The following is a 27680-nucleotide window of genomic DNA, read 5'->3' as shown; positions in this document are numbered from 1 at the left end:
TGACTCACAGCTGTGATAGAACTACAAGTGCTACAAGTGTTCCTATCTTAAGAATGTGAAGGATGGGAAAAAATCCTAGAAGTGGCAGAATGTAACTTGACATAAAATTGTAGGACTCACGAAGAACATTTTTCTTTTGTATTTTCCATATAATGAAACCAAGTAAAATAAAAGATATGCATTAGACCTTTAAAAAAATGAATCAAAAAGGAAAAAAAAATGTGTGTATGTGTCAGAATGATGTGCAGATGTCCGTAGAGCATGTAGGGTTTAAGACTTCTTAATGAATATGAGAGGTACTGTAAGCTGATGATCCATTGTACAATTTGTAAGGATCTTTCCTCCCTACCCAGTAGAAGTGCCTGCCTGGGAGAGAGGCACTATAATGACCTGCAAGGCGCATGCTCTGTGTATTTGTTACGCGTCCCCTCCTCCTCTCCTTAGCAAGTAGCTTTCTAATTCCTTCCATTAATTCAAATAGGAAAAGCGTGAGAGAGAAACCAGGATCTACAGCAGCGCTGGGAATGAGAGATAAAGCGATAGGCAGGGAGATGCGTGATTGATGCACACAGCCAGGATTACCGGGAAATAACACACCGGGCAGGAAGCACAATGCCTGCATGTGGGACCGTGTCTCCTGCGAGCGGCACGGCATACTGGGACTCCTAGCTGGGCAGAGCGGCGGCGGAGGCAGAGGGAAGGAGACGGGAAAGGTAAGGCTCTGCACAATGCTGCTGGGATGGATGGGGGATGCTGATGAGATGCAGCAGGAAGACACAGTCCCGCTGTGGCAGATGTTGTGGCGTGGATGTGGTACTCTACTGGAGTGTGGGCATGAGATGTGCTGTGCACCTGCCATTATAGATCTGTGCTGCTCTGCACTACAAGCTCTGTACAAGCAGGACATATTACCTACAGTACCACTGTCTTACAGAACAATGCATTCCTTTTATTGCACATGTCAGACTAATGAGGGCTCCTGTAACCTTGGATACAAAGGAAGATTTATGTTCTGCCACACATCAGCTTGGCATTAATAGGTGCTGTATTTGCATGCAGTGCGATGGGCTGAGATCTCAGGAATGTGGGGCAGACAGGTGCCAGCCTATTGCCAGTCTCTGGAATCAATGTGCAGTCAGGTAGAGAACTAGTAAGAAGGATACCTGAAAATCGCTGCACATTAGATACATCAGACAGAGGAAGGGCTTCTTTTTATTTTGTTTGCTGAAGTGGAAAATAGAAAGGGTGATGTTGAGGTCATCCGTGGACATGATGACTTATTATTTAATACTACCACAACGTGCCTGGGAGGCGGTGACATATACCATGGAGGGGAACTGGTGTTGCTTTCAAATAATCATTGGTGGTCGCATTCCCATGGGATGGCATGCAATCTGCACAGGGAAATTGTATTTTTAATGACAGGGGGATGAATAGAATATTTGGGAACATGTGATCGTATATGTATCTTATGCAGAATGCTCCTGTTTCCAAGTTTAAGAATCATTTCCAAAGACAGCTTTTTGCTGTAAAATAATATTACTATAATAATCATACTGATACAATCTCTCATTTAAAATATGATTTGAAATCATCATGATTGTCGTCGTCATCATCATCATCATCATCACCACACTTCAGCCTCATAGAGAATAATAAATGGCTACTATTTTAAAAACATTGTGAGTCCACATTTCCCATAGGAATATACCATGCATCTGGTGTATTTTTATTTCAAATGGAAATACTGTGCGTTCCCTTTCAGAGGCATATACAAAGGGAATGTAAGGTATCAATAGAGAGGGGGTGGATCCAGGCTGCTTGCTACTACTCAAGAGAGTCAGAGTCCTACAGTTTGGTGTTTCCACCTGGATGTGTAGAGCATGGATTATAATTTAAAGATCAAAAATCCAACCACACCATGTTGTCCTACTGTATATATATATATCTTATATCTTTAGAACATTAGTACCCAATTTCATTTACTAGTATCTTCTGTCGATTTATTGTTCCTTTTTCGGATACTGTACTGTACTGTATGTGTCATGTGTGGAAATACAGATATTCATTTGTAGATCCTGTAATGAATTATGCACAAGAAGCAGTTGTCATAGGTTGTTCTGAAAAATGAATTCCATCCAATATAGGGTATTCACTGGCAGATCACCGCCAATGCATACTGTACCTTGAAAGTTGAGAATCTTAGAAATGTTTTTGCCATCAACAGTTTTGTATGCATATAGGCAGACTTTTCTCAAAAATATGTGAGATAATGATACTCTATATAAGATGCTGATGGTAACTGATTTAAAATATATTTTGCAAGTTAGCTTGCAGATTATATATACACATTTTCTTCCGGTATAAAATTACTAAATGTTGCATAGAAACAAACTGTATGTAAGAATAATAGAATAAGCAGAGCTATAGACTATGGATACATATTTATTGCTCTACATGGAAAGGATGGTAATTGCTCCCATAAGTCCTATTCTAAGCATTTGCATGTGTCCGATAAGCATTTTCTCTGAGGGTGACCTGCCTTTAGATGTGCTCATATGCATTTTTGAGAGTTGTATACCGCTTTTGTCAGTCATTTCAATAGACCATTCATTTCAATTGAGTTTTCAACATATGCACTACATGTTGAAACCCTACTGAAATTAATGGAAAGCTCTGTACAAAAATAATTAAAAAATATGCATTCCCTAATTCCTCAACCATCCCCACCTGTAGATATCCTGGACTGATTCTCATTAAAGCAGGAGGCCAATGAGTATGGGATTCCACTGTTATAGTGTGTACACATTATGCAATATCGCATACAATCCGGCTGATATCGGCCGGTTTGTTGAGATATTGCATAGTGTGTACGCACGATACAGGATATGACGCACGCTCCCGCGGGTCGTATCCTGCATCACACGTCGGACCTGCATGCAGTCCCGATGTGCGATATTGCTTACGAGGGCCTTGCTGCTAACTGCAGCATGGCCTGCTCCTCCCCGTCGCAGCCAACATCGGTAAGTGTGTATGCACTTTCCGATGTCAGATCCCGTCGCAGACTATATCGCATGGTTTACGATGTTGTCCTAATGTGTACGGAGCTTTTGAGTAGAACATAGCTTTAGGCTAGGCTGCATGGACTGGTTTCCACTATTCATCGGAAAACTGTAAGTGTGTGGCCTCAAGCTGGTCAGAGCAAACAAGTGCCACCCATAGTCACGTGCTTAATGAGAAATTCGCTGCTGGTGGGGATGGTGCAAAAAAAATAAAAATCACCAGTTTCCCCCAGAGACTACAATCCCTGCACTGGAAACTGACAGGGGTCTCCCTGTTCCTCCTGCGCTTTAAGGGCTGGAATCCACAGGAATAAAAAAAGTATACCATTTTCAAATTAACTGTTATTTAGAATACCCCATAAACACTAGTTTATCACTGTTAATAAACAATTAAAATTCAACTATTATCAGTGGCATATTTAGTTTAGTATTGCAGCAATACTAATGAATATGTTATTGGAATTCTCCATTAGTTACCTTGCCGGGAAAGTCCAGTGACTTCCGTCTCCTCTGCAGCATCCTCCGCTCTGTTGCTGGCAGCCAATCACTGTCAGCACTGGGCTACGCAGTGGCCAGTCTGTACATTACACTTTCACCCATTGGGGACTCAGCAATGCCAGAAAGGGCTTACTGAAGCTAGAAAGGCTGCTGCTTGTTCCCCTTTGCCTGTAATGGGGACCATATATCACTAGTGCCATCTATAGATGATGTAAGCGCTATAGTGACAAACTGTGGTAAGCTAAGCTTACAACAGTTTGTCAAAAGCTGAAAGGGGGACATAACTGCTGTAGAGAGTGCTAAAGGCAGTGCTGAAAGTAGGGTGGTACGGGGTGGTACGGAGTACCATTAAGAAATATGCGTACCACCAGCTCACCGCTAGGGCATAATTTATAAGGAGCATTTTTGTAAAATGGTGTCAGTGGCATAACTGTGTGTGGCATAATATATAATAGGCATTATGGTGTAATATGTAGAAGAAATTATGGTGTGTGCCATAATGTGTAATGGGCATTACGGTGTGGCATAATGTGTAATGGGTGTTACGGTGTTGGCATAATGTGTAATGGGCATTACGATGTGATGCATAATGTGCAATAAGCAATACGGTGTGTGGCATCATTTGTAATGGACATTACGTTGTGTGGCATAATGTGGCCATGCCCCTATTGTCATGTAGCCATTCCCCTAGTTTTGTGTGACCACGCCCCCTCATGGCACGTAATCATGCCCATTTTTATATCAGTACCACTAAGAAAACATTTCTACTTGCACCACTGGCTAAAGGGGTTATGTCTCGCAATTAAATGAGGCCCTATATTTGTAGTTCATCTTCATCTGTGATACACAAAAAAATTGTATAGGAAAGAAAAACAAAACACCAAAACAAAATGGAGATCTTGCAAACTGTTAAGTGGAAACCACTCCACAGAATGACTATGAAATGAACTGAGAAATAGTATGAACAATTGCTTAACCAATCACAAGCGTTTTCTCATGCTATCTGTTATGTGATTGGATGGAGATGAGGAAAGTCATGGATACTTCTTACATTTATCTCAAATTTAAAAAAAACAGCAACAGAACTTCTATTGATGTGAGACAAAAATAATTTCCTATTATGGTTTAAACCCTTTTATTAACCCCTATTAAGTATGTACATGATGCATGCTACTGCTAATAAAATAGAATGGGATATTCAAGTGTAATGACATGCTTTGAATGGTTTATTTTCCGAATTGCAGATTCATGCTCTGCAGTTGTGTTAGGTGCAGCTGTCTCTTGTTATACCTAGTTACACAGGAATTGAAATAAACCTCTGCATTGTTTTGTTTTTTTACGCCTAAAACAAAGCAGTTTATGAAGGTAATCTATGTTCTTGCTTATTATCATCATATGCTATGTCCAAGGCTAAATTTATTACAGACACTTTTTTTTAAAGAAAAATAGTTGGATGACTTTATGGGGGTAATTCAGACCTGATCGCTAGGCTGCATTTTCGCACAGCAGGCGATCAGGTCTAAACTGCGCATGCGTATGCACCGCAATGTGCAGGCGCGTTGCACGGGTACAAAGAGGATCACCGCTCAGCGATGGGTTTGTGCGAAGAATCCATCAGCACAGGCGTACGCAAGGAGATAAACAGGAAGAGGGCATTTGTGTGTGTCAACTGACCGTTTTCAGTGATTTGTTGGAAAAATGCAGGCGTGTCCATACGTTTGCAGGGAGGGTTCCTGATGTCAATTCTGGTCCCGGACAGGCTGATGTGATCGCAGCGGCTAAGTCCTGGGCTACGCAGAAGACTGCACAAAATCAGTTTGTACAGTTCTGCTACACATGCGTTTGCACACTTGCACAACTAAAATACACTCCTCCTGTAGGCGGCGACTATCTGATCGCAGCAGTGCAAAAATCACTTGCTAGCAATCAGCTCTGAATTAGGCCCAATATCCCTAACATAAACATAAGGAAGTACAATGGAAATATAACATTACATCTAATAACTTTGTTATGCCTCCTCCTCCACATCTAGTAGCATGGATGGGTTTCCAGCACAGCCTCTCCAACACACTTACAGGGGACCAGCGTATAAACACAACTGTAGGTACTGCAGTCAGAGGAGTAATGTGAGCAGTGAAAAACACATTTCAAACCAAATAAGGGACATATAGCATTATCCCAGTGGGAAATAAACAATGAATAAATGACTATGAAAAGAGAATATTGCTCTTCCTCCAAGAACTGTGTCACATTTATCAAATACTGTATGTCACTAAGGGACATATTAAGTGTGAGTGACAGAAGCATTGCTTAATTGGGAGCACGCACACTTTTTTTTTTATAAGAAACCCTTCATTGGGCAAGGGTTATTGTGCAGCTGAGTGCCCTTTTCTTGTTTCTATTATGGGCTATATACAGTACAGTATTATCAGATCAGCTATGTAAGTTCCTCCTGATAACAGAGAACATTGTGTTCAGTTATGAAACTTCTCAGTAAAACATAATCTTGATAGAATTGTTTCAAATATTTTTTTTCTAAAAAAGACAGAAAGGTAAGGTTGTAAAGCACTGTAAACATTATCCTACACACTAAAGAATCCTGCAAGTTAGTGGCTTTATTCATTACATTTATAATGTAGTTTCTAACCTGTATTTCCATTTGTGCACTTCTGGTACAGTATATGCTTATGTCTATTATATGTTTTCTTATTGAACACTATTAACGCTTCAAGACAGCCTTCAGCAGTCAGGTGGTCATCATGACACACAAAAGCTTAGTACAGTTACCTGACATCTGTCTGTCTATCTATCTATCTATCTATCTATCTATCTATCTATCTATCTATCTATCTATCTATCTATCTATCTATCTATCTATCTATCTATCTATCTATCTATCTATCTATCTATCTAATGTTGGTCATACATCAGGACGACCAGCATCCGATGTGAGTCATATCACGATTTCCCTTGAACACCCTGGCAGCTCCCTGGCAGTCCCGGATGGGTATGGATCATTAGGTTGACAAGACTTAGGTCGACAGTTATTAGGTCGACATGGTCAGTAGGTCGACATGGAAAAAAGTCGACATGATTTTTTTAAACTTTTTTGGTGTAGTTTTCTTCGTAAAGTGACAGGAACACCAATTAGAGCACCGTGTGGATCGCAAAGTATGAAAAAGTAAAAAAAAAGGGAAAAGCTCATGTCGACCTTTTTCCGTGTCGATCTAGTACACGTCGACCTAATCACCTTGTTGACCTAATGTATGTCGACCAATAGTTGTCGACCCAATGACTGTGGACCTAAGTCTTGTCGACCTAATGACCGTATCCCATCTCGGGCACACGCATGACACATGAAGTGCTAACGACCTGTTGTTAAACGATCGATTGTGTGCCTCACAAAAAAACAAGTCCAGGGAAATGTTTTTCAAAATCGTACGATGCATCGTATGTGCATAAAACATGGTATAATGTGCATGATAATATGGACTGCACATATGATCAGAGGCTGCAACCTTCGACCCGCGTTACCGCGCATCGCATCGTAATCGTACCCAAAACATGTGCGATGTGCACACAATGCATCGTATGAGGCGTCGAAATTGTGTATTTGTACACGATATCGACCTAGTGTATGACCAGCCTATCTATCTATCTATCTATCTATCTATCTATCTATCTATCTATCTATCTATCTATCTATCTATCTATCTATCTATTATCTGTGGTATGCAAACAACCACCATTGTTCATTGCAGGTCTGTGCTGTGTAGTGAATACAGTGGTTGCCAAACTAGTTGTTAGGATTATTGATCCCTATGTAGAAACAAGGGTCTAAGCACATTAGATGGAACAGTGTGCATAGTCTGTCATCTGTTTTCTATAATGTTAATGTGTATAGACTTTTCCAAGGGATCAATGACTAATAGCTAATACTGCCTTATCATGTAGGGAGCTTTTATCTTTGGGGGTTTTAAATATGTCTTGAAAATGATATCTGTTCTGTAGCTGGTTGCCTAGAGAAATTATACAGTACTTTGTTAAACCTTTGTATAAAATCAGAATAAAACCATGGAGACATTTACGGCGACAGTGTTAATTTACTCCCTGAGATGAGTACAATTAAATGTGTCAAAAAGGGGGGAAGCTGCAAGTGAAAGTAATTAGATAATCCATAATTGACAAGTGCTGCCAACAGCACCCCTACTCCGCACACACGTAGTTACGGCCCTGCCTTCAGGCTATGTGTATAAAGTAGGGCTTTACAAATATTTCTAAATGAAAAATGCCAGAGCCAGACCACCGTCCCCAAAAATGAAATAAAATAATGACCCCCCCCCCTCCCTGCAGTCACATTACTCAGTGTCGTAGCAGGGCAGTTTTCTGTCAGGACCATGAAGAAGACAAGTAGCTCACTGCCCCCAACAGTTTACACTGTCCCCATCACAATTCACACCTCACTGCTCAGCCCGCAGCTCACCTCCACCACAGCTCTTACTGCCCCCATCACACCTCACTGCTCAGCCTGCAGCTCACCTCCACCACAGCTTACACTGCCCCATTACACCTCACTACTCAGCCCGCAGCTCAATTCCTGCTACAGCTCACACTGCCCCATCTACCTCACTGCTCAGTCCACAGCTCACCTCCACCACAGCTCACACTGCCCCATTACACCTCATTACTCAGCCCGCAGCTCACTCCCCGCTACAGCTCACACTGCCTCATCTACCTCACTGCTCAGCACACAGCTCACCTCCACCACAGCTCACACTGACCCATTACACCTCACTACTCAGCCCGCAGCTCACCTCCACCACAGCTCACACTGCCCCATCACACCTCACTGCTCAGCCCGCAGCTCACCTCCATCACAGCTCACACTGCCCCATCTATCTCACTGCTCAGCCCGCAGCTCACTCCCCACCACATCTCACACTGCCCCTTCACACCTCACTGCTTGGCCCGCAGCTCACCTCCACCACAGCTCACACTGCCCCATTACACCTCACTGCTCAGCCCGCAGCTCACCTCCACCACAGCTCACACTGCCCCATTACACCTCATTACTCAGTCCGCAGCTCACTCCCCGCTACAGCTCACACTGCCCCATCTACCTCACTGCTCAGCCCACAGGTCACCTCCACCACAGCTCACACTGCCCCATCACACCTCACTGCTCAGCCCACAGCTAACCTCCACCACAGCTCACACTGACCCATTACACCTCACTACTCAGCCCGCAGCTCAATTCCTGCTACAGCTCACACTGCCCCATCTACCTCACTGATCAGCACACAGCTCACCTCCACCACAGCTCACACTGACCCATTACACCTCATTACTCAGCCCGCAGCTCACTGCCCACTACAGCTCACACTGCCCCATTACACCTCATTACTCAGCCCGCAGCTCACTCCCCGCTACAGCTCACACTGCCTCATCTACCTCACTGCTCAGCCCACAGGTCACCTCCACCACAGCTCACACTGCCCCATCACACCTCACTGCTCAGCCCACAGCTAACCTCCACCACAGCTCACACTGACCCATTACACCTCACTACTCAGCCTGCAGCTCAATTCCTGCTACAGCTCACACTGCCCCATCAACCTCACTGCTCAGCCCACAGCTCACCTCCACCACAGCTCACACTGCCCCATTACACCTCATTACTCAGCCCGCAGCTCACTCCCCGCTACAGCTCACACTGCCTCATCTACCTCACTGCTCAGCACACAGCTCACCTCCACTACAGCTCACACTGACCCATTACACCTCACTACTCAGCCCGCAGCTCACCTCCACCACAGCTCACACTGCCCCATCACACCTCACTGCTCAGCCCGCAGCTCACTCCCCACCACATCTCACACTGCCCCTTCACACCTCACTGCTTGGCCCGCAGCTCACCTCCACCACAGCTCACACTGCTGCCATCACACCTCACTGCTCAGCCCGCAGCTCACCTCCACCACAGCTCACACTGCCCCATTACACCTCATTACTCAGTCCGCAGCTCACTCCCCGCTACAGCTCACACTGCCCCATCTACCTCACTGCTCAGCCCACAGGTCACCTCCACCACAGCTCACACTGCCCCATCACACCTCACTGCTCAGCCCACAGCTAACCTCCACCACAGCTCACACTGACCCATTACACCTCACTACTCAGCCCGCAGCTCAATTCCTGCTACAGCTCACACTGCCCTATCTACCTCACTAATCAGCACACAGCTAACCTCCACCACAGCTCACACTGACCCATTACACCTCATTACTCAGCCCGCAGCTCACTGCCCACTACAGCTCACACTGCCCCATTACACCTCACTACTCAGCCCGCAGCTCAATTCCTGCTACTGCTCACACTGCCCCATCTACCTCACTGCTCAGCACACAGCTCACCTCCACCACAGCTCACACTGCCCTATCTACCTCACTGCTCAGCCCACAGCTCACCTCCACCACAGCTCACACTGACCCATCACACCTCACTGCTCAGCACACAGCTCACCTCCACCACAGCTCACACTGACCCATTACACCTCATTACTCAGCCCGCAGCTCACTGCCCACTACAGCTCACACTGCCCCATTACACCTCATTACTCAGCCCGCAGCTCACTCCCCGCTACAGCTCACACTGCCCCATCTACCTCACTGCTCAGCCCACAGGTCACCTCCACCACAGCTCACACTGCCCCATCACACCTCACTGCTCAGCCCACAGCTAACCTCCACCACAGCTCACACTGCCCCATTACACCTCATTACTCAGTCCGCAGCTCACTCCCCGCTACAGCTCACACTGCCCCATCTACCTCACTGCTCAGCCCACAGGTCACCTCCACCACAGCTCACACTGCCCCATCACACCTCACTGCTCAGCCCACAGCTAACCTCCACCACAGCTCACACTGACCCATTACACCTCACTACTCAGCCCGCAGCTCAATTCCTGCTACAGCTCACACTGCCCCATCTACCTCACTGATCAGCACACAGCTCACCTCCACCACAGCTCACACTGCCCCATCACACCTCACTGCTCAGCCCACAGCTAACCTCCACCACAGCTCACACTGACCCATTACACCTCACTACTCAGCCCGCAGCTCAATTCCTGCTACAGCTCACACTGCCCTATCTACCTCACTGATCAGCACACAGCTAACCTCCACCACAGCTCACACTGACCCATTACACCTCACTACTCAGCCCGCAGCTCAATTCCTGCTACTGCTCACACTGCCCCATCTACCTCACTGCTCAGCACACAGCTCACCTCCACCACAGCTCACACTGCCCCATCTACCTCACTGCTCAGCCCACAGCTCACCTCCACCACAGCTCACACTGACCCATCACACCTCACTGCTCAGCACACAGCTCACCTCCACCACAGCTCACACTGACCCATTACACCTCATTACTCAGCCCGCAGCTCACTGCCCACTACAGCTCACACTGCCCCATTACACCTCATTACTCAGCCCGCAGCTCACTCCCCGCTACAGCTCACACTGCCCCATCTACCTCACTGCTCAGCACACAGCTCACCTCCACCACAGCTCACACTGACCCATCACACCTCATTACTCAGCCCGCAGCTCACTCCCCGCTACAGCTCACACTGCCCCATCTACCTCACTGCTCAGCCCACAGGTCACCTCCACCACAGCTCACACTGCCCCATCACACCTCACTGCTCAGCCCACAGCTAACCTCCACCACAGCTCACACTGACCCATTACACCTCACTACTCAGCCCGCAGCTCAATTCCTGCTACAGCTCACACTGCCCCATCTACCTCACTGATCAGCACACAGCTCACCTCCACCACAGCTCACACTGCCCCATCACACCTCACTGCTCAGCCCACAGCTAACCTCCACCACAGCTCACACTGACCCATTACACCTCACTACTCAGCCCGCAGCTCAATTCCTGCTACAGCTCACACTGCCCCATCTACCTCACTGATCAGCACACAGCTCACCTCCACCACAGCTCACACTGCCCTATCTACCTCACTGCTCAGCCCACAGCTAACCTCCACCACAGCTCACACTGACCCATTACACCTCACTACTCAGCCCGCAGCTCAATTCCTGCTACTGCTCACACTGCCCCATCTACCTCACTGCTCAGCACACAGCTCACCTCCACCACAGCTCACACTGCCCCATTACACCTCATTACTCAGCCCGCAGCTCACTCCCCGCTACAGCTCACACTGCCCCATCTACCTCACTGCTCAGCCCACAGGTCACCTCCACCACAGCTCACACTGCCCCATCACACCTCACTGCTCAGCCCACAGCTAACCTCCACCACAGCTCACACTGACCCATTACACCTCACTACTCAGCCCGCAGCTCACTGCCCACTACAGCTCACACTGCCTCATCTACCTCACTGCTCAGCCCACAGCTCACCTCCACCACAGCTCACACTGCCCCATCTACCTCACTGCTCAGCCCACAGCTCACCTCCACCACAGCTCACACTGGCCCATCACACCTCACTGCTCAGCACACAGCTCACCTCCACCACAGCTCACACTGACCCATTACACCTCATTACTCAGCCCGCAGCTCACTGCCCACTACAGCTCACACTGCCCCATTACACCTCATTACTCAGCCCGCAGCTCACTCCCCGCTACAGCTCACACTGCCCCATCTACCTCACTGCTCAGCCCACAGGTCACCTCCACCACAGCTCACACTGCCCCATCACACCTCACTGCTCAGCCCACAGCTAACCTCCACCACAGCTCACACTGACCCATTACACCTCACTACTCAGCCCGCAGCTCACTGCCCACTACAGCTCACACTGCCTCATCTACCTCACTGCTCAGCCCACAGCTCACCTCCACCACAGCTCACACTGACCCATCACACCTCACTGCTCAGCCCACAGCTCACCTCCACCACAGCTCACACTGACCCATTACACCTCATTACTCAGCCCGCAGCTCACTCCCCGCTACAGCTCACACTGCCTCATCTACCTCACTGCTCAGCCCACAGCTCACCTCCACCACAGCTCACACTGACCCATCACACCTCACTGCTCAGCCCACAGCTCACCTCCACCACAGCTCACACTGACCCATTACACCTCATTACTCAGCCCGCAGCTCACTGCCCACTACAGCTCACACTGCCTCATCTACCTCACTGCTCAGCCCACAGCTCACCTCCACCACAGCTCACACTGACCCATCACACCTCACTGCTCAGCCCACAGCTCACCTCCACCACAGCTCACACTGACCCATTACACCTCATTACTCAGCCCGCAGCTCACTGCCCACTACAGCTCACACTGACCCATTACACCTCACTGCTCAGCCCACAGCTCACCTCCACCACAGCTCACACTGAGCCTTCATACCTCACAGGTCATTCACTCTCAGCTCACACTGTTCCATCCATCACACCTAAGTACTCATCTCACTGCTCACTCCTCTCCACGTCTCTCACTGCCCCATTACACCTCAATGCTCACCCTGTAGCTCACTAGCTCACTCACTACCACAGTTCACAATGCCGTATGAAACCTCACTTCTCACCCCACAGCTCACTCCCCCCACACCTCATACTGCTCCATTACACCTCACTGCTAACCCTACAGCTGACACTACCCTAACACAACTCACTGCTCACTCCCCACACCTCACTGCTCACCCTGCAGTTCACTCTCCTACACAGCTCATACTGCCCCCATCATACTGTACCTCACTTCTCAGCCTGCAGCTCACTCCCCACCACAGCTCATACTGTCCCGTCACAGCTCAAAGCTCGTTCCACTCTCAGCTCACACTGTCCCCATCACACTTCACTGCTCACTTGGTGGTGTAACTATAAATTTTGCCCCCCTGTCAAAAAAGTTTCTGGCACCCCCTCCGCCCATGGCATTTTGGAAAACAAACAGGGCCTTTTCTAGTCAATTTCCATTACACGTTATGCCATACACCATAATGCCGAGTACACATGCCACACATGGGAATGCCCATTATACATTATGGCACACAACGTGATGCCCATGACACATCATGCCACACACCAGAATGCCCATTACACGTTATGCTACACACCATAATGCCCAGTACACATGCCACACATGGTAATGCCCATTATACATTATGGCACACAACGTGATGCCCATGATACATCATGCCACACACCATAATGCCCATTAAACAATATGCCACACACCTTAATGCCCATTTCACAATATGCCACACACCCTAATGCCCTTTACACATTATGCCACACACCATAATACCCATTACACAATATGCCACACACTGTAATGCCCATTACACATTATGCCACACATCGTAATGCCCCTTATACAGTATGCCACACACTGTAATGCCTATTACACATATGCCACAAACTGTAATGCCCCTTACAAATTATGTCCCACAGTAAAGCTTCTAATTACTTTTAAATTGCCTGCTCATTGTCAGGGGTTTCATGCTCTGGGTTCCATGCTCATTGCCAGGGGTTTCGTACTCTGGGTTCCATGCTCATTGCCAGGGGTTTCGTACTCTGGGTTCCATGCTCGTTGCCAGGGGTTTCATGCTTGTTGTACAATTGTGGGGGAGGTACTTGACCTAAAAGACTATGCACAGGTATGTATTGAGAGTGATATTAAATAACCAACTGATGTGAAGAGGAAATTAACTTAGTATAAAAACTAAAATGGATAAACCTGGTTGGAGGTGCGCCTGAAAGCAAAATACAGTATTAAGGTTCGAGGGTTTGGCAAGACTACTAGCGGGTCTCAGTCATTCTCCTAAGGCTGAGACCCACTAATGGTCTTGCCGAACCCTCAAACCTGCAAGTTTCATGCTTGTTGCCAGGGGTTCAGCAGATTCCATGCAGACGGCTAGACCACATGGAATCTGCATAAACACTGACAGAAGCATCAGCACGGCGCCCCTAAACCACTGCAGGGTCTGCGAGGGCTGATTCTATGCCACTGAGCTCACTCCCCCGACAGCTTCCACTGTCCCATCACATCTCACTGCTCATAATGTAGCTCACTTCCCACCACAGCTCAAACTGCCCCTATCACACTTCATTGCACAACCTGCAGCTCAATCTGCTCACAGCTCACACTGCCACCATCATACCTCACTGCTCACACAACAGCGTCCCCCCTCCCTACAGCTCACACTGTCCCATCATATCTCACTGTTCACCCGCAGCTCAATATATCCCATCACAGTCCACAGTACCCCACTGCATCTCACTGTTACTTACCCAGGGTAACCTGAACCTTACTCCCTACTCTCAAAGCTCACACTGCAACATCATACTTCAGTCTTCCCCCCTCCACAGCTCACACTGCCCTATCACAGCTCACATTGCCCCATCACACCTAATGTCAGATTACTCCCCCACACCTAATACCACTTCCCTCACACTTCAAAAAGATCCACTCATGCCCTTGACTTCTCCCAGCTTCCCTATTCAGTTCTGCCCTACCATATTTTCTCCCCTACCATAATTTCTCCCAGTACCTCAGTTTCACCCCCTCTTATACCCTAATTCCACACACACTCACCTTCTTATTACAGTACACCAAATACAAAATGCGTTGGATTTAACTAGTTTAGCAGACTGAATACCCTCAATATACAACACAAACAAAGCAAAGATCCCTTCTCAAGCGCTCCCAGTGTACTGCAGCTGTAATTTCAAAATGCTGATCAGCCCATCAGCTGTAGAACATATGCAAACGAGAAAAACTTTTGAAATCTCCACAGCGCTGTCACTCCAAATAAAGTCTCACTTCTTATTCCTTTTATATATGTTAATTGATTAATTAAAACTTGCACCAAAATTCTTCAGTCAGATCCATTAAAGTCCCAAGGAAACTTGATAAAAATCACCATCTTTTATTTAAAACACACACTATTGTCTGAACACGGAGCAAAATCCAGACACATTTGACAGGTAGTGCAGTGCAGCTATACGGAGAGATGTTCTGCTCACCGGACCTCCCAGACGGTAAGGATTTTTCTATATAGCGGTACCCACTCTATCGGGACTTTAGCTATCTTGGATATCATCGGGTAGCTAAAGTCCCGATAGAGTGGGTACCGCTATATAGAAAAATCCTTACCGTCTGGGAGGTCCGGTGAGCAGAAAATCTCTCCGTATAGCTGCACTGCACTACCTGTGAAATGTGTCTGGATTTTGCTCCGTGTTCAGACAATAGTGTGTGTTTTAAATAAAAGATGGTGATTTTTATCAAGTTTCCTTGGGACTTTTATGGATCTGACTGAAGAATTTTGGTGCAAGTTTTAATTAATCAATTAACATATATAAAAGGAATAAGAAGTGAGACTTTATTTGGAGTGACAGCGCTGTGGAGATTTCAAAAGTTTTTCTCGTTTGAATACCCTCAATACTGACTTTAATCTGACATCCCCAGGCTCCATCCAAGCATGGAGCACAGAGATTGGAGACATCGGCAGGGAGAAGAGACCACCATTGCTACAGAAACTCCAGAGGGAAGCAACGGGGCAGGTTTATGGTAAGGAGGTTTTCCAGCCACAAACAATGTATTCCCATACTAACCTGACTTCATAGAGGCGCAGAAAATATCAGAAAAGTCCTATAACATTTTCGCTTGTCAGCTACTAATTTTAGTGCTTTTATTTGTTTGTAACACAATTTTTATTGTTTTATTGCTTGTTGACACATGTTTTTGCTAAGTCTTGAATACAATTTACAGATCCCTTACCTTACAAACAGCAAAGAACAGTATTTCTTGCTTGCCAGGGATCTGCAGCACCTCCTTCTTTCCTTCTGGCAGCAGCATGTAGCCTTGTGCTACTCTCTGGATCATACACGTCTGACAGTCCTGATTCCTGCTGCAATAGCAGCCCAAAAAGCTTGTATTGGCAGCTGCCCCTCCTCTTCAATCCAGACCATCCCTGGATGGTGTGGGCCTTTATCCATGGAGGGCCTGGAGCTGCAGCTCCACCCGTCCCATTGTTAATCTAGCCCTGGACATAGAAGGAGCTCTGGGTTCAAATCACTGATCTTATGGGGCAGATTGCTGTCAAATATCCGTATTTGCCTTTTACTTTCTGTTATTATTAGTAATTTACCTCACTAGCCCTAACAACTGTTAAGTAAAAGTATTTTCTTTATGTTGTATAATAGGGCAAAACATTTTTAAAACCGGTACCGTATGTTTTACAGATGGTGACATAAAAAAGTAGACATTTTACAGCCATTCAGATTTGGTGACCACACAGCTGATTTCAGAAGCTTGTGTGATGATGGCTGTGTGTGATTTAGGGGAAGGGGCAACATTTGTTCTTTTTTATTTTTCCTTTTAAAAAGATCAATGTGTATTGTTCTTAAATGCGATATAACAAAATGAGATGGACACAATTTTATGATAAAGGTTAGGTCTCTCATATCCAAAATGCTTAGGACCGGAGGTATTTTGGATTTTACCATATTTTGGATTATTTGCATACCATAATGAGATATCATGAAGATTTGACCCAAGTCCAAGCATGCAATTTATTTATGTATCATATACACTTTATACACACAGCTTAAAGGTAATTTTATATAATATTTTTATCATTTTGTACATCAAACAAAGTTTGTGTACATTGAACCATAAAAAAGCAAAGGTGTTACTATCTCAGTCGGAATATATCAGGTGTCGGATTTTCAAAAATGAGTGTCAGCGTGTATTTAGAAACATAGAATTTGATGGCAGATAAGAACAACTTAGCCAATCTAGTCTGCCCTATGCCATCTCCCTTCGCATACTGCAAGTGAGAGCTTCTAAATTGCAGTGTCACTTTGACCTGCTGAATTCTTTAATGAAGAAATTGGAGAGATTTGAAAGTTTCCAAAGGGCAGGACACAATAGTGATAATTTATTAACATTATTTGCCAACCTTGCATGAAACATAAACATGCAAGGCTGGCTGCTGAACATGAATTATGTGGCTAATCAGAAGCAAATTTTGGGCCTAATTCAGACCTGATCGCAGTAGCAAATTTGTTAGCAGATGGGCAAAGCCATGTGAACTGCAGGGATGAGGGGGGGGGGGGGGCAGATATAACATTTTCAGATAAAGTTAGATGTGGGTGGGTTATATTGTTTCTGTGCAGGGTAAATACTGGCTGCTTTATTTTTACACTGCAATTTAGATTTCAGTTTGAACACACCACACCCAAATCTAACTCTCTCTGCACATGTTATGTCTGCCCCCCCCCCCCAGCAGTGCACATGGTTTTGCCCATCTGCTAACGAATTTGCTGCTACAATCAGGTCTGAATTAGGCCCAAAATTTGCTTCTGATTAGCCACATAATTTATGTTCAGCAGCCACCAGCTCTGGTTTTGCCTATTACATTGACCATAAATAATTTTAATTGGTCCTGGACCACCAATCCAAGGCACTCTTGCAAGTGCCCTGACACACCAGAGTGCTGGGCACACAGTTTGAGAACCACTGAGTTAGACAATAAAAGTAATTATCTGCGTGATCTCTTGATGGTTTAGTTAAAATACAGCATAACATTTTAGTAGCTCCAGCTCATACAGTATGCTATCGCTTTGATTCTTCTGAAATGGGGAAATATTGGTGTTATATATATGGGATCAGTACTAGGTTGTCTTTCCACTTTCATTATGAAACCTATAAGCTGTGAAGAGTACAGAATACATTTAAGTGCATTTTATTTTGCTAACACTAATTTTAATTCTGACTATGTAGATCTTACTTTTGTTCTTGTTAGAACTACCGTTAGATTTACTACTAAAGGATCTAGGCCATGGGGGTTATAAAAAAAAAAAAAACGCTCCGGGGATCATAGTGACACATTGGTTAGCATTGATCACAGAATTTGAGTCATGAGTTGAGTTACTTGTGTTTTCATGGGATTCCTTGAGGCTCTGGGATGGTATGACCATTGGCTTTTGACTAAATTATCCTTAATGTCTGTGTAATAGCCAGGAAACATACAGTGTAAGTGGCAAGGACTGTGGCAGGGACTGATGTGAATGATTATTTACTCCGTGTTAACCATTGCATAAAATGTAGGTGCTATAAAATAACTGTTAATATACAAAATAGTGAATAAGTATGCTTTTATTTATTGCTAAGAAGATACAGGTGGGTGAAAAGAACATGGTTCGTGTGTAAAAAAAAAATGACATAAGATAAAAATGTAACCCTCTGTTATTAGGAGAACATATTAGTGGGCCCCATACTTACCTCATTATCCAACAAACATGTAACTTTTGCGCATGAATAGAGTATATCAAGTCTTCTCAGAAAAGCGCATTCCAAATAAGTACCTCTATATTTCACTGCTATAGATTATACTGTATGAATGCTACATAACATTTTAATACTGGAGGAGCTGTTAGGAATATTACTAAAGAATATCTGGACTATATTTTTTGCATTAACTAGTATCCTGGTTAAAACTTAGGTTACAATAGTTTATTTATTCTTCTTGGACACACACAGTGGTGCTTGAAAGTTTGTGAACCCTTCAGAATTTTCTATATTTCTACTGAAATTTGGCTTAAAGCTACCTTAGATTTTCACACGAGTTCTAAAAGTAGATAAAGAGAACCAAATCAAACAAATGAAACAAAAAAAAAATAGGCATGCTATTTTTTTTATTGAGGAAAATGAACCAATATCACATATCTATGAGTGGCGCCAGTAAGTGAACCTTTAGGCTTAGACGATATTTTGAAGGTGAAAAAAGTCAGGTATTTGCAATCTATGGGATGACAGGTGTGAGTGGACAAACTGTCTTTTAAAAGAACAGAGATCTATCAAAGTCTGATGTTCACAACACATGTTTGTGGAAGTGTATCATGCCACGAACAAAGAAGATTTCTGAAGACCTCAGAAGAAGAGTTGTTGATACTGATTAGGCTGGAAAAGGTTACAAAACCATTGCTAAAGAGTTTGGACTCCACCAAGAGTCAGACAGATTGTGTACAAATGGAGGAAATTCCAGACCACTATTACCCTCCGCAGGAGTGGTGGACTAACAAAAATCACACCAAAAGCAAGGTGTCTAAAAGTTTGCAAGGTCACAAAGGAACCCAAAGTAACCTCTAAGCAACTGAAGGCCTTTCTCACATTAGCTAATGTTAATGTTCATGAGTCCACCATCAGGAGGATACTGAACAACAATGGTGTGCATGGCAGGATTGCAAGGAGAAAGCAGCTGTTCTCCAAAAAGAACATTACTGCCCATCTGCAGTTTGCTAAAGATCAACTGGTCAAGCCAGACGTCTATTGGAACATTCTTTCACAGATGATTCCAAAATAGATCTTTTTGATTAAATGAGAAACATTGGTTTGGAGAAAAGGGATCACTGCATTCCAGCATATATCCTCATACCAGTAATGTTTACATGCAGTTATTGCTGCACAAGGGGCCATACCAGATACTGAAAGCAAAGGTTCATATTTTTGGCCACAGATATGTGATATTGGATCATTTTCCTCAGTATAAAAATGAGCACGTCTAATTTTTTGGTCTCATTTGTTTGATTTGAATCTCTTTATCTACTTTTAGGACTTGTGTGAAAATCTGAGGTAGTATTAGGCCAAATTTCAGCAGAAATATAGAAAATTTCAAAAGGTTCACAAACTTTCAAGCACCACTGTAATTAAATTGTCTTGCTTATACATTAAGGTGCTGACATACTGGTAATACCCCTTTCACACCAATAACCCGGGTTATTGAACGCAGCTTAAAGTCACATCTAGTAGCTTGAAACCGTGTTCACACTGCATGCTGGACATGGCTTATTGCCAGTCGTCCCTTTACCGGCACTTGGAGATGGCATAATATGAACTGGGGGCACTGTAATATGACATAATATGAATTGGGGACACTGTAAGCCATAATGTGAATTGGGAATGCTGTGTTGCATAATGTATACTGGCAGCCCTACAGTGTGATATAATGTGAACTAGGGCACTTCTATGGGGCATAAAATAAACTAGGGCACTACTATGGGGCAAAACATTAACTAAGGCACTACTATGGTTCATAAAATAAAAAAGTGGGCTCCAACATAACCAGTTTTAAGGGGAGGCTGTCCATAAACAACACATTGGGGGGAAATGTAATAGGGTGTGAGAATAAGAGAGTGAGAGCTTTTGGTAAAATTCTCCTGTTTTTTTAAAGTGGCAATCATTTACATGGCAAGATCAACCTGGTTTTGCTATGTAAATGATTGCTACTTTAAAAAAAACAGGAGAATTTTACCAAAATCTCCCACTTTCTGATTCTCACACCTTATTACATTTCTCCCATTGTCTGTATGATGGACTGACTGGTTCTTCTCACTTCTGCTGATGCAGCATGTTGTTAATCCATAGTTCGCTACTTACTGGAGTGTGTATGCTGAGTCAGCAGACAATTGGGAACCCACTAGTTCTGAAATGCAAAATATTACTTTCATTTATGTTTCCTTTATATTTCTTTAGGGCTAAAATCCATTATATATAAACCTTGATAAATGTGTATATCAGATAAGAATTAAGTCTAATTTAGTAGTCTTCACAAAACTATTTAACAGATGGAGGCTGAATACGGAGAGATACAAACAAAGTCTGGGCATCGGATTATGAAATAAATTGGGCAAATAAAAAATAAAAAAAATCTTTATTCGCTGTCACTTTTATTTTGACTTTATTTCAATCCATTACTTATCATTGGCCATTCTCTGCCATTTAGCAGCAATCCAGGAGTTCTGTGTTAATTACAGTTATTAGCAATATTCTTTATATTGATGTAATGTAGTGAAAAGCAATCTTTTCTGCTATTTAAATATGTTGATGCTTGAAAAACTATCACAATTGTTGTGTTCACACTCAGTAAAATTGGGACCTTAATAAATTGATACTGTAGTTGAGTTTTATTAATTAACACTATTGTTGCTTATTATGCAAAAACATGGTTCTGCAGAAATAGATTATAGCACACTCTTTTGTGTTTGCACCTCATCAGGGGCATGCATCATTCCCAATTTTTATGCTGTGATTCAATCTATTGCTGCTCCTGTCTCCCGAGCATCGTGTTTGTTATTAAGCACCTTGGTACAGTAATGACTGTGAGCTAGCCTGCCCATTCAATTGGCCACATCTTTCAGTTCATTCTCTCCAATTACCAGCTCATCGTCTTGCAAGACAAGGAGTGGCAGCTAAAAGCAGTCGGCAGCAGAAAACCCTCAAATTTACATGACACTGCAAGAATAGCTATTATCTTTTCTTTCATATAAAGCTTAGTGCATATCAAACATGAGGAATGTGTTTCTTTAAGGAATAGGAGAATGTTGTGCTTAATTATGTTGAGTCCTTTTTTTACATCTCTGGCTGTAAATTATTATGCTCAGAAATGTTTGTAGCCAAGACAACAGTGTACGTACTGTAGCATGGTAACGAGACTGCAAAAGAATATTTATTCTGAGTTTTGTCATGGGACCAAACACACAGATTAAGTCTGTCTTTAAACACCAACTGCAGAAATGTTTGTCTGACGCTAATAAGTGAACACTATCTGGGGCTTTTATGCTTGCTTGCAGAAATGGATTCATGCAACTTGTAGATTAAACATGAGAGGCAAAATAAGATAGTTTCTACATTTTCTTCTTCTTTCATAATGCCAGTGGAACCAGACTGGTTACCTGTGATGGGATGTAGTTGTGTGACCGGTGGTCAGGTGGTCATCCACCTACATCCCGCTCCCTCACTACCCAACAGAATGCCGACCAAAAGGAACTATTCCCACTCATGGGTGTTCATAGAGTGGGAGTAGAATCCGTGGCGACCGCAGATCGCCACTGGGCCTGCAAGGGGCTTGTTGCGCTCACCCTCCCATGCCGGCATTCCTGTGCCAGGATGACGGCGTCGGTATGCTGACCGACGGTCTCCTGACTGCCGGTCACGCAATACACCCCGCCCTGTGACTACTATTGGTCATTTTAGTAAACTAATGCTGTTGGGAATACAAGGTTGTTTGCTGAAGAATGACATGGCATCATTTAATATGGACGTATCATTCCTTAAAGATTCCCCTAAAAAAAGCTGGGAAACCACTTCACAGAGGTTACTTCTGGAATTTGCTTTTATTGTGGCTATTAAAAATATTTTATAAACTTATTTTCTAAGGAACGGGTCACCTCAGTCGCTATTAACTCACTAGTTTGTTATCATCAGCTGAATTATATTGTGGTTTTTATTGTTTGTCCTTAATTTCTTAAACTTTTAAGGATTTTTGTGTTTATGAACTTGTATTTTTCTGGTTAACTGTATGTCCGGGGATATCATAGAGGACCAGGATGAGGATTGATACATCTTTTCAATGGTAATTAGTAATGTTAATGAATACAGCATTAATCAGGCCCACAAAACTGGGGGGTTGTTGCTAGTTTGAAACACCAATTGGGTCTCCAAATACTGCAGTTTGGTTAGGTTGCATATTTATTAAAAATAGTATTAAGTTGCGGGTGCGTGGCCTGACTGCCTAAGCGTGTGGAAGCACATTTCCAGGGCTCTCCCTCTCACCCGCTTTCTAGCCCTCTATTTTTTCTCCCCTCAGCTGCCAAGACCCCAATCCCTCAGTCCCCTCGCCTTCCTGTACCTCCTACCGCCAACGGGTAAGGTCCGCGGAATCGGGGAGCACACCCATCGCTCCCGCGGATTGTGGTCTACCCGCTCCCCTCAGACCACGGCCTCGATTTGTGCCGCCCACCGGGGACGCCCGCACGAGCCGTCCGGTCCTCGGATCTCGAATCTGGCTCGCCGCGGCACCCCTCCGGTACCTGCTGTGTGCGCTCCTGCTGGGCAGCCTGCGGGACGGCGACTGCCCCCAGCTAATCTCCCTGACGCTGCCGAGACCGGCCTCCGGATCCCCGCTGGCGGCGGCCATCTTGACCTCTCTGCAACCTCTGTGGAGCCGGACTGCTCCTGGCTGTGTGAATCTCCACAGAGAAGGAAGCTGCCTGTGGCTGTAGAGATCAGAGGTGAGACCTGTGCTGCAGCCCCTGCATACACCACTAGCCCTGTGCCCTCTTCCTCTACTTTTCAAAAGCCCCTCCACAACCTGGCCCTGCAATTAAAGGGACCACAGCTGAGACCCTGCGGTCCCCTACTGTTGTGGGCTAAGTGCACGGCTGCAATACACAGAGGCGATTAGCGAGCCACGCAGCGACCCCTGCTCCTTCCCTTCCACTTCATGGGACTAACATTCCTCTACCTGCTCAAGGGGTCTTTGAATATTGCCTGATTCTCCGTGCAGGGGGGACCGCTTCTCCTGCCTGCTCGGATATCGCCTTGACCACAGCCGCATAACAACGTGCACAAGTCTGTGACCCACGTCACCCCTTCTACATTACTGCTGACGGGCCCCATGCCTCACTAAACGCACCCCACCCCAGCCCTCCAGTGGTTCATTACCAGGCCAACCCGCTTGCACGTCAAAGCGTGCTGCTCTGACACTCTATCTGACCCATCCCGCCTTGACCAGCCTTTTGTGGCGCTACTATGTCTAAATCCATCGCCGCCACCAGAAGGTGAGCGGGGACGGACATAACCCAACATGTACCCAGGGCCGACAAGGCTGACAACCATCCTCATACTCGGGTCCCCCCTCCCCTAGCCCCTCGATGTCGGATAAAGAGGACTCCTCCTCATCTCCCGCACTGTCAACCAAAGAAGACATCCTAGCCCTAAAATCGCTCATTATGGACTTCAAAGAATCATTGGAGTCCAAGTTAGACAATGTGATTGCTTCCATTAAGTCAGGCATAACGTCTCTGTCCTCTAGAACCTCCAAATTGGAAGCCCGACAAGACACTCTTCACAAGGAACAAAGCGAGACCATCAGAGACATAGATCATCTTATCCGGGATATAGCGGAATTACGTGACAAAAATGAGGATATGGAGAATCGCGAAAGGCGACATAACCTTTGCATACATAATATCCCAGAATCCATTCTCCCCACGTCTCTCGAGGCGTATCTACACAAGCTGTTCTCCACCGTCGTGCCGACCCTGGGGCCTCGTGAACTACCCTTGGAGAGAGCTCACAGAGCTCTCCGACCCAGACCGCGTGATGGTGACCCCCCCAGAGATGTCACTTTGCGTTTTCTTAACTTTAAGGACAAGTAATTGGTTCTTAACCCAACCAGGAGCAAACCATACATACTTTTCGAAAATGCTAAACTTCAATTTTTTCAGGACTTGGCTCCCTCTACATTGCTCAAAAGGAGAGAGCTTAAAGATATGACTTCCGCGCTTCGTGTACGCGGAATCCGATACCACTGGGGGTTCCCTTTTAAGCTACTTCCTCAACGGAAAAACGATAATCGTCCGAGACCCGAGAGAGGGTAGGGACTTCCTGACGCATTTGGAGGACTCCGACTCACCACCAACGACAGCCTCCGACCACCAGACGTCCCAACCACTCCCGCATCTACGAATGTCTGAACTTTCTTTTTTCTTTTTGTAGACATGCCCCAGCCTATGCCTTGCCCAGTTTTGTACGCTTTGGCTCGCTCTACCGGTTACCATTTTATGCATGCTATATACTAACTGTTCTATGTTACCCTTCAAAATGTTTTTTCATGTCTTAAGCAATGCATTCTCCTGCTGATATTCGCTTTTCTTCCTGAAGGCGTCTTGGTCATACTGGTTATGTTTTGGCGTATGACCTGGCGCGCCTCGTCGGGGAGTTTAGCAGTTTCCTTGATAATATATTTGAGAAATAATCGTTAATGCTGCAGTTAATTGGTCTATCTCGTTGGACCTGCTCATATTTCACCATTGTTATTGTGTGCCTTTTACTGTTTCTGCATTCATTCTAGATCACTCCTCCCCCATGACCTTCACCTTCTGGCCATTATCAATTCTCTTACTGTTTATCCCACCACTGGAGGGACACGACCCCTCACTCACTCTATATAATTTACGAGTTCACACCGCTGAACTCCTACCTGTAAACGTATTCCTCCTTCGCCTACTTTCTTTGAAGGAAGAACGGTTACCACCCGGTACTTCCCCACACTGGACCATCTGGTCCTAATTTCTGTGCCTGTTCCTCTTGCTGGACGTGAGGAACTTTTGCACGGACCCCTCCGTTATCCATCACCCTCCCCTGATTGCCTGTCCTCTACTCTCCTCTTTCCTCTGACGAGTTGGGACCCCTCCCCTGTTCTCTCTTCTCCCCTCTCCTTTTTTTTTTCTCTTTTCCTTCTCCCTTTAATTGGACCTCACGATGCCCCTATTGGTGGCATCTCTGAACGTCAAGGGCCTCAACACCCCTCAGAAACGTTCTTCCTTATTTCGTTCCCTTCAAACTCTTAAAGCGGGAATAGTATTCATTCAAGAAACTCATTTTAATGCCCAGTCACATCCAACCCTTACTACCAAACGCTACCCGACGGTTTATTACTCTTCGAGTCCGACAAAACATAACGGGGTGGCCATTCTGATCAACTCTAAAACTCCATTCACACATGGACAAAGACGGGCATTTCATTATATTAACGGGTAAACTTGGACACTTAGAATGTACATTCGCCACTGTTTACGCCCCTAATTCTGGGCAACCGTCCTTCTTTCACTCCTTCTTCTCCACACTGTCTAAAGTTAGAAAGGGCTACTTAATACTAGGCGGAGATTTTAACGCCGTCCCGGATACCCAACTAGATAAATCTTCCCGCCAGTCACGTTTACAGCGTGATGCCTCATCCCGGTCTCTAAACAAACATGTACGGGAATCCGGTCTCTTCGACGCTTGGCGAGCCCTCAATCCCACAACCAGTGACTACACTTTCTTTTCAACTCCACACCGCTCTTATTCCCGAATTGATCTCTTCTTCTGCGGCACCTTGGTCTCCAAACATATATCCAGCTCTTCCATCATCACCAATCCATGGTCAGATCACTCTATCATTACCGCCACGTTCGATTTTCTCGACACTCCGGCGACCCGACCCACCTGGCAATTAAATGAAACATTACTGAAAATCCCCCAGTTCCAGGAACACATTAAATTAGCTATTGCAGACTATTTCTCATTGAACATCACTGACTTCTCTTGTACCCCACTGATATGGGAAGCACACAAGGCCGTTATAAGAGGTCATATCATTAGTTACGCCTCACATAGGAACAGGGAACACAAGCAAAGGTTGACTTCGCTCACAGATGAGGTCCATACACTGGAAACCCAACACAAACAGCGACCCTCTCGCTCTCTCTACGCACAACTTACCACCGCCAGAGCGGCCTTGAACACTTTGTTAAAAAACTACTGAGCACTCTCTTCGCTGGTTAAAACAAAGATTCTATGAAAAAGATAATAAAGCTGACACATTACTGGCCAATAGACTAAAGGCTCGGAAAGCGCAAACCGCTATACCGGCTATCAAAGATGATAACGGCTCACTCCAGTATAACCCTTCCGATATTAATTCACCCTTTAAAGCCTACTATGAACGGCTCTACAATCTCTCAGATCAACCTCTCACCCCTGACCTGAACTACCCACTTACTTCAGATTACCTAACGTCATGTGATTTACCCCACTTAGACCCAGAGACCTCTTCGGGCTTGGACAAACCCGTTACTGAAGAGGAAATAGCTCTTGCTGTCAAATTTCAGAAACCGTCCAAAGCTCCAGGCCCGGACGGCTTTCCAATGTCATACTACAAAACTTTTCAATCCTCACTACTCCCCCACCTCGCAACAGTATTTAATTTAATACTGTAATTCCCAAGCCAAACAAAGACCCCCACCTCGTCACAAACTATTGCCCTATCTCGCTCCTGAATACCGACCTCAAAATCTTTGCCAAAATACTGGCCAATAGGCTTAATCCTATTCTCCCCTCCCTCATACACCCTGACAAGGTGGGATTTGTCCCGTCCAGGCAAGCGCTTGACAACACCAGACGCACGATCGACATCATTCATTATATTGACTCCCATAAGATCCCATCTCTGGCGCTTGCTCTGGATGCGGAGAATGCCTTCGACAGGGTCTCCTGGCCTTTCATGCT

At 45.3% G+C, this 27680-nt stretch overlaps 1 protein-coding gene across 1 annotated transcript in view; it reads left to right on the top strand.

The window, feature by feature from the left end:
* The first annotated feature begins 416 nt into the window (after positions 1 to 416).
* PLPPR1 (phospholipid phosphatase related 1) overlaps positions 417 to 27680 on the top strand; it is a 236114-nt gene continuing 208850 nt past the window's right edge. Inside the window, exon 1 of the mRNA XM_063914224.1 lies at positions 417 to 713. The gene's annotated coding sequence lies outside the window, so the exon portion shown is untranslated. The remainder of the gene's footprint in view (positions 714 to 27680) is intronic.

Source organism: Pseudophryne corroboree, chromosome 1 (genome assembly GCF_028390025.1).
Source record: "Pseudophryne corroboree isolate aPseCor3 chromosome 1, aPseCor3.hap2, whole genome shotgun sequence".
Taxonomy (NCBI): Eukaryota; Metazoa; Chordata; class Amphibia; order Anura; family Myobatrachidae; genus Pseudophryne; species Pseudophryne corroboree.
This window is presented reverse-complemented; position numbering and strand designations above follow the sequence as displayed.